Consider the following 7,500-nt stretch of genomic DNA (forward strand, 5'->3'; position numbering starts at 1 on the left):
TCCGATCTCCCAGGTCAACTTATGTGCAGACCTGCTTAGTGAATGTGTGTACACGCAAGCACAAGACCAAGTGCGCACGAAAAAGATCCTGTAATCCATGTCAGAGTTCGGTGGGTTATAGAAACACGAAAATACCCAGCATGCCTCCCCCGAAATCGGCGTATGGCTGCCTGAATTTCGGGGTAAAAACGGTCATACACGTGCACATCCACTCGTGCTTAAAACATGAGTGAACGTGGGAGTCTAAGCCCATGAACGAAGAAGAAGAAGAAGAAGATGATAGTGTCACTAGTGGCTTTTAAGAAATTAATTATGGGGCGGGGATGTAGCTCAGTCGGTAGCGCGCTGGATTTGTATCCAGTTGACCGCTGTTAGCGTGAGTTCGTCCCCACGTTCGGCGAGAGATTTATTTCTCAGAGTCAACTTTGTGTGCCGACTCTCCTCGGTGTCCGAACACCCCCCCCCCCCCCCCCCCCCCGTGTGTACACGCAAGCACAAGACCAAGTGCGCACGAAAAAGATCCTGTAATCCATGTCAGAGTTCGGTGGGTTATAGAAACACGAAAATACCCAGCATGCCTCCCCCGAAATCGGCGTATGGCTGCCTAAATGGCGGGGTAAAAACGGTCATACACGTAAAAGCCGTGGGAGTTTCAGCCCATGAACGAACAAACAAACAAACAATTAATTCATCAAAAAGATTCCCATTCTGCACAGAATGCACACAGGCTGAAGAGTTTGGGTATGTGTCCAAGTGGCGTGATGGCCTTGTCCCGTGTATACAGTCTTGAGTCGAGCGTTTGAAAATGCCTGAGTCTGAAGGCGGGTGTAACTCACACCTCTTGGTATCAGTCTGCCTTAGAGATGAGGATGACAGTTGGCCAGATGGCCAGAATAGCTAGCGCGCTGCATTTTCCTGCATAGAACTAAGGCGCCTCGATCTGCTGCGACGGTGCCTGAGCTCAACATTGGCGAGCACTGCTGACAGCCCGGCACACGGCACTGTAAACGTTCCCCGTCCCTTCACCTCTCTCCGGTGATGAGATGACAGAATGGTGCACCACTAATGCAATGGTTATTCACCCTGTTAAGACGAAAAGTATGGTGATTACAACTAGACAAAAACACCAATTAAAACCCTTACAACTTCAACTGTCAATTGATTCAACTCAAGTGCAACAAGTTAAAGAGCATAAATTATTAGGGGTTACCGTTGATCAAGAATTGAAATGGCAAACTCACTTGAGTAAAATTTGCAAATTAGTATCTAAAAATGTGTACTTATTGTCTAATTAATTAAGACATTATGCCGATGTGGAAGCACTCAAGTTGTTTTATTACGCTCACATAATGCCCCATATCAACTTTGCTTCAACACTTTGGGATAACTGCAGTGATGTTCATCTCAAACGACTCAATTCTCTTCATCGCCGTGCTGCAAAACTAATTCTGCATGAGTCAAATAAGCCAACAGATGATAAATTAAAGCTCCTTAATTTCCTTCCCTTGAAAGATCAGTTGACGCTAAACAAGGCTGTCTTTATGTACACAGTAATTAACAATAATGTTCCTGGATATTTAAAATCACATTTCAGACATGCCACAAAAAAGATATGGGTCCCAGAACCTGATTCCCCCCATCCCTCGTCTAGACTTGTATAAGTCAAGTTTAGCCTTCTCAGGAGCGTCTCTATGGAATTCCATACCCCTACCCCTCCGAAATGCCTCTTCTGTGAAAACGTTTAGGCGCCAGTTTCATTCCCGCTTAATGGGTAAATAGAACACTTTTCATGTCTGATATTTTAGTGCTTTTTACATTTAGTCAAGTTATGTTTGTATTTTGATTTGTTCTTTATGTGTATGTATTGATAATGATATACATGCGAATGATTGGGACAATTCCTCCCCACATTTGTTATCTCCCTTTTGTTATTAGTTGATTTGGATGTTTATATGCAATGCATTATTGCAACTATGCTGCAATTTCCACCCTATATTGTTTTTCCCATTTTTGAATGTGTATATGTTACAGGCATTAAGTGAAACCAGGCATTACGCGTAATGCCTGAAATGTTCAGGCATTACGCGTAATGCCTGTGACCACTAGGCATTACACGTAATGCCTAAAAATACCAGGCATTACACGTAATGCCTGAAATTTAACTCTCAAAATTACGCTTATTGCCTGACGCAATTCAGGCAATAGGCCTACACACAACATAAAAGCCTATTGCACTGAACAGTTATCCATCCATCCACGGTGAGAACATTTTAAAGGACAAAGTGTTGACAAAATGTCATGGTGTGAATATTGTAATTAGTGATGGTTCACCACAGTTTGAATTTCACGTAAGTGTGAGTGCATGTCACAATGGAAAGCCGAGGTCCAATATATCCAGTCGAGTTTTCACCAGTTGCTTATTCGTCACCATGGAGGATACTGAAAAAGAACAATTGTTTACTCGACGTTTGTTTGAACATTATGAAAAGGACGGCAGAAAGTTGCTCCCGAAAGCTGTGTACTTCAGAACAATCGAAGAAGTAAAAGCTGCCTTCCAGAAAACGACAAAGTCACGTCATGAGTATCATCTCTTGGGAAAGTAAGTGATGTGTGGTGTTTGTCAAAAACAGATTTGAGTATTGGTATTCAGCTCTACGTCTATCGTGAAACAATACTGACACCGGGTTATCTCCAATGCTGTCTCTGATAGAGTAATTGACACATAATTATAATGTCAAAGGGAGGTAACAAAAAAGGCTTAGTACACTGACTGTATCGTTCTTGCTGGAACAAAAACAGCTGATAAGAAAATTGCGTTGTGTTATCTCACATACCGGGTCTGTTGAACGTTACGATATCAAATTATTATTAATGTTCGCTTTAGAAACACTGTGTAAACGGATGTGTTTTTCTCAAAAGGAAGATTTGTTATTATTATTCGACGTAAGTTGTTCACGATCTTTTGTGGTTTGAATGTAGCGCTCGGGTACATTGACATGTTGTTATTGTTTTAGCAAGATGAATTCAATCTGGACCCTGTCCTACGTGTTATAATTATATCCGACTCGCTGCCGAGAGTTATGGTACATTGTTTATAACCATGATAAACATGTCCTGTTATTGCCATTAAATAGTCATTTACTTTAATTTTCAGATTCGAGGTATTAAAATGCGGTGACATCGAAAGGCTTGTACAGAAAAGGACTGACACAACTGAGGAATCCATTCTCTACTATACTACCCTTGAAGAAACATACGATATCGCCAAGAGAGCGCATGTGATGTGGCCACAGGCCATGGCGGTTGTGATCGCATGGAGAAGGAGTTGCACAAGAAATACGACAACATACCACGCCACGCGATAGAACTTTACAAATCTTTGTGCGCAGAGTGTCAGAAGAAGAAGAAACGAGCGAGAGTCAAAGGTGTTGTTGTTCGACCGATTCTATCAAACGATATTCTATCCCGGGCTCAGATCGATCTTATTGACATGCAGTCGCTGGCTGACCGAGGTCATAAATGGATTTGTGTTGTACCAAGATCATTTCAGCAAATTCTGCATTCTAAGACCATTGAGTACCAAAAGAGCTTCGGAAGTTGCGAGTCACATCCTAGACATTTTTTCTGGCGTTCTGTGCTCCATCTATTCTTCAGAGCGACAACGGAGCTGAATTCACGGCCAGTATAATTACCGAGGTCGCACAATTATGGCCCGATCTAAAAATAATGCAAGGAAAACCGAGACAGCCCTAGAGTCAAGGCTCTGTTAAAAGAGCAAATTCAGACATAAAGGATATGCTGGTAGCATGGATGAGCGAGAACAAGACTACGAACTGGACTGCTGGCATCAAATTTGTCCAGTTTATAAAGAACACGAGTCACCACGCCGGTATAGGCAGATCGCCATTCAAAGCATTGTTTGGCACGGAAGCCAAGATCGGTCTGAGATCAACAACGTTGCCCGATGGTATCATAGACTTGATCGAAACGGAGGAAGAATTACAAAAGGCATTAGTGGAACCAAATGAAGACATCGACATGCCCCAAGCTAAAAGTCAGACGCTTGGGCCGTCTCTTGGTGCAATGCCCCAAGTTGAAAGACAGACGCCTGGACCATCTTCTGTGCATGAATTACAAAAGGCATTAGTAGAACCAAATGAAGACATCGACATGCCCCAAGCTGAAAGTCAGACGCCTGGGCCGTCTTTTGGTGCAATGCCCCAAGCTGAAAGTCAGACGCCTGGGCCTTCTCTTGGTGCAATGCCCCAAGCTGAAAGTCAGACGCCTGGGCCGTCTTTTGGTGCAATGCCCCAAGCTGAAAGTCAGACGCCTGGGCCTTCTCTTGGTGCAATGCCCCAAGCTGAAAGACAGACGCCTGGGCCTTCTCTTGGTGCAATGCCCCAAGCTGAAAGTCAGACGCCTGGGCCTTCTCTTGGTGCAATGCCCCAAGCTGAAAGACAGACGCCTGGGCCTTCTCTTGGTGCAATGCCCCAAGCTGAAAGTCAGACGCCTGGGCCTTCTCTTGGTGCAATGCCCCAAGCTGAAAGACAGACGCCTGGACCATCTTCTGTGCATGAAGCTGCATTACAAAAACATGATGATACCATACAAGAATCGCGGAAGAGAGCAAGGATCAGCCAACAGAAACAAGCAGACCGGATGTTGAAAAGAAGCAGAATTGAGATGATTCCTGGAGAAATTGGTAAGACTGTCCTGGTCCCTATTCCGTCGGTAGACAGAGGAAGAGGAGATCCTAGAAACATTTTAGGTGTGATAGTTGACCGAGATGTAAACGAGAACTACACAATTGCAGTCCGGGCAGGTATCTTGAAAGGGTGCTTTTCTAGAAACCAGTTTCAGTTGAGCGAAAAGGACGTTACACTCTGTGCCCAAGTTTCAGTTAGAGAAGCGGTTTCAAGCGAGTCTTTGGGCGGCGGGCAGGGTTTTGTTAAATGTAACTGCAGTGGACAGAAAAAAAAGTGTTCCACAAACCGTTGCAGATGCTTCAAAAGTCATCTCAAATGCAACAGCCGCTGCCATAACAGTCTGTCTTGTCAAAACAAATAAAACATTAATTGTGATCAGGTGTCCCCCGGACGAACAAAATGCGACTCATGTGGAGCAATTGCACATCTTATTTTCATTTAATTTTAATTACTCTTATTGTATGCTCTAGTAACCAATGTTGTTTGCATGTTTTTACTGTGTGCAACAACTGCTTACTTGCTTAATTAATTAAGTTAAACAATTACTTAATCCACCATGAATGTCTCCATTTTCCATTTTGTTTGACAAAGTTCTAAATTATCATTCTCAATGCGTGATTAATTTACATAATTACTTTGTCCAACATGAGTGTCTTCCTTTTTCCATTTTATTAGACGTAATTCTATATTATCATTCTAAATGCATTCCGTAGCAACCATTATTATATTGATTTTGTTGGTGTGGTTAACCTTCGCATTACCAGGCGCAAATGTATAACAATTTCATAATTCGATAATTCATTTTTTAATGTATACAAAATTCGTTTTAGGAAAGGTTGAGCTGAAGGTTAACAAAAGAGAGAGAGAGAGAGAGGGTTTTTATGACAATACCTCTTAATATGACATATTTATTTACATCAACCATTATTATCGTAATGTTGGTGTATTTTACTATTCCATACATGAAATAAATAAATTACTAGAGTAGTGTATGTGTGTGGGGACGAGTGCATGGTGTTACACAAGTACATGGTGTTGAACAAGTAAAACATATCACAATGAATGCACACAATAACAACAACAACAAATCAACAACAAACCACCAACCAACCACGACCAACTACCAAACAACCAACCACGACCAACCACCAACAAACCATCCAACCACGACCCACCACGACCAACCACCAACAAACCATCCACAAACCACCAACAAACATCAGCAGAAACCTCACCAACGACAATTGCAGAGAGGTTTCAGGCATTATACACATAATGCCTGGTTTCACTTAATGCCTGTAACAGGTTTTAGGCATTACGTGTAATGCCTGACAATGATTTTCAGGCATTACACGTAATGCCTGGTATTTTTAGGCATTACGTGTAATGCCTAGTGGTCACAGGCATTACGCGTAATGTCTGAACATTTCAGGCATTACGCGTAATGCCTGGTTTCACTTAATGCCTGTAACATATACAAAACCATAACCCTTTTCTTATTACTATTTACATTATGTACGTCTGTAAGTAACAATAACCTTGTCAATTTTACTATCTATATTATGTGCGTCTGTATTAAGTGTTTGTATAAGGGACAGGTTGTAAGATTAGGCTTTGCCTAAAACCTCTATCCTTTGGTAATAAAGTTCAGTTTCAGTTTCAGTTTCAGTTTCTCTCGCCATCATCCGCCCTACCCTTGGTCTCATGCCTGGGCAGGTTTGAGACAGTGACAGGGATGGCCAAATCGTCCACCCTTCGCCAGGGGCGAGTACAATATCCGCCGGGCTAGTGGAAACCGCCTGGCAACTCGCCCGGCTGGTCAGTGAACATTCTAGTCCAATGCAACACTTGTTCTTTTACTATCGAGTTTCAAAGCCAAATAAACACTGCAGATGCATGAACTGTGGTATGTACCGGGCCGGCGACATTTCTGGCGGGCTAGTAACTTTCTTGAACTTACTCGCCCGGCTGGCGAGTTAACATGTTGAGATTTGGCCATCCCTGTAGTGACCATAATTGGTTTTTCGGAAAGGATTGTGCCTTTAAACGAAAATGTTATACCCCCGTCACACAGCGCTACATCCTTACCACGACCATGCCGATCACGCCAATCTGAAAAAAGTTATCAAATCGAGGCATATCGCCGTCAAAATCCAGCACATGGCAAATATAAAAAATTAAAAAAGCATCACGAATGTACTGCGCCACGTCCCGGCTACGCTTGTTTTGTGCAGTTCAAAAGAAGCGTGGGGAAAGCGTGAATCTTCCCGACCTAGCAGATCCAACCCCGACCAAACCACGCTCATGGAGATCCTCCCACGTTTGGCCCACGATTGGCCACGCTCTTAGACACTTTTCCAGCGTAGTAGAAAAGCGGCGTCTTATGTGTGACTGGGGTATTAGATAACGTACGTGATGCCTCTGGCTTACGTAACAACACACGTCTTTTCTCACAAGATGGATATCGTCTTCATGTAAACCGACCTCGCTAAGTTGGACTTTATTCGCAATTTGCTTATTGTAGGCTTATTGTAGGCTTATTGTAGGCTTATTGTAGGCTTATTGTAGGCTTAATCTTTCCACTGAATGCACACGGAACAAACCAAACCAAAGGAAGAGTAGCCCTCGCGATATCCCCGGGTCAAACTCGCAGGAACATGATAGATGTGGTGGGTTTTTTTTGACAATACATCACTGTACGATAAGAAAAGAAAAGATAAGATAAGATAACATAATATAAGATAAGAAAGTTCTGTGAATTTAACACACACAAAAACAGATAGACTGCTTAGAT

This window comes from Littorina saxatilis, linkage group LG13, assembly GCF_037325665.1.
Source record: "Littorina saxatilis isolate snail1 linkage group LG13, US_GU_Lsax_2.0, whole genome shotgun sequence".
In the NCBI taxonomy this organism is placed as follows: domain Eukaryota; kingdom Metazoa; phylum Mollusca; class Gastropoda; order Littorinimorpha; family Littorinidae; genus Littorina; species Littorina saxatilis.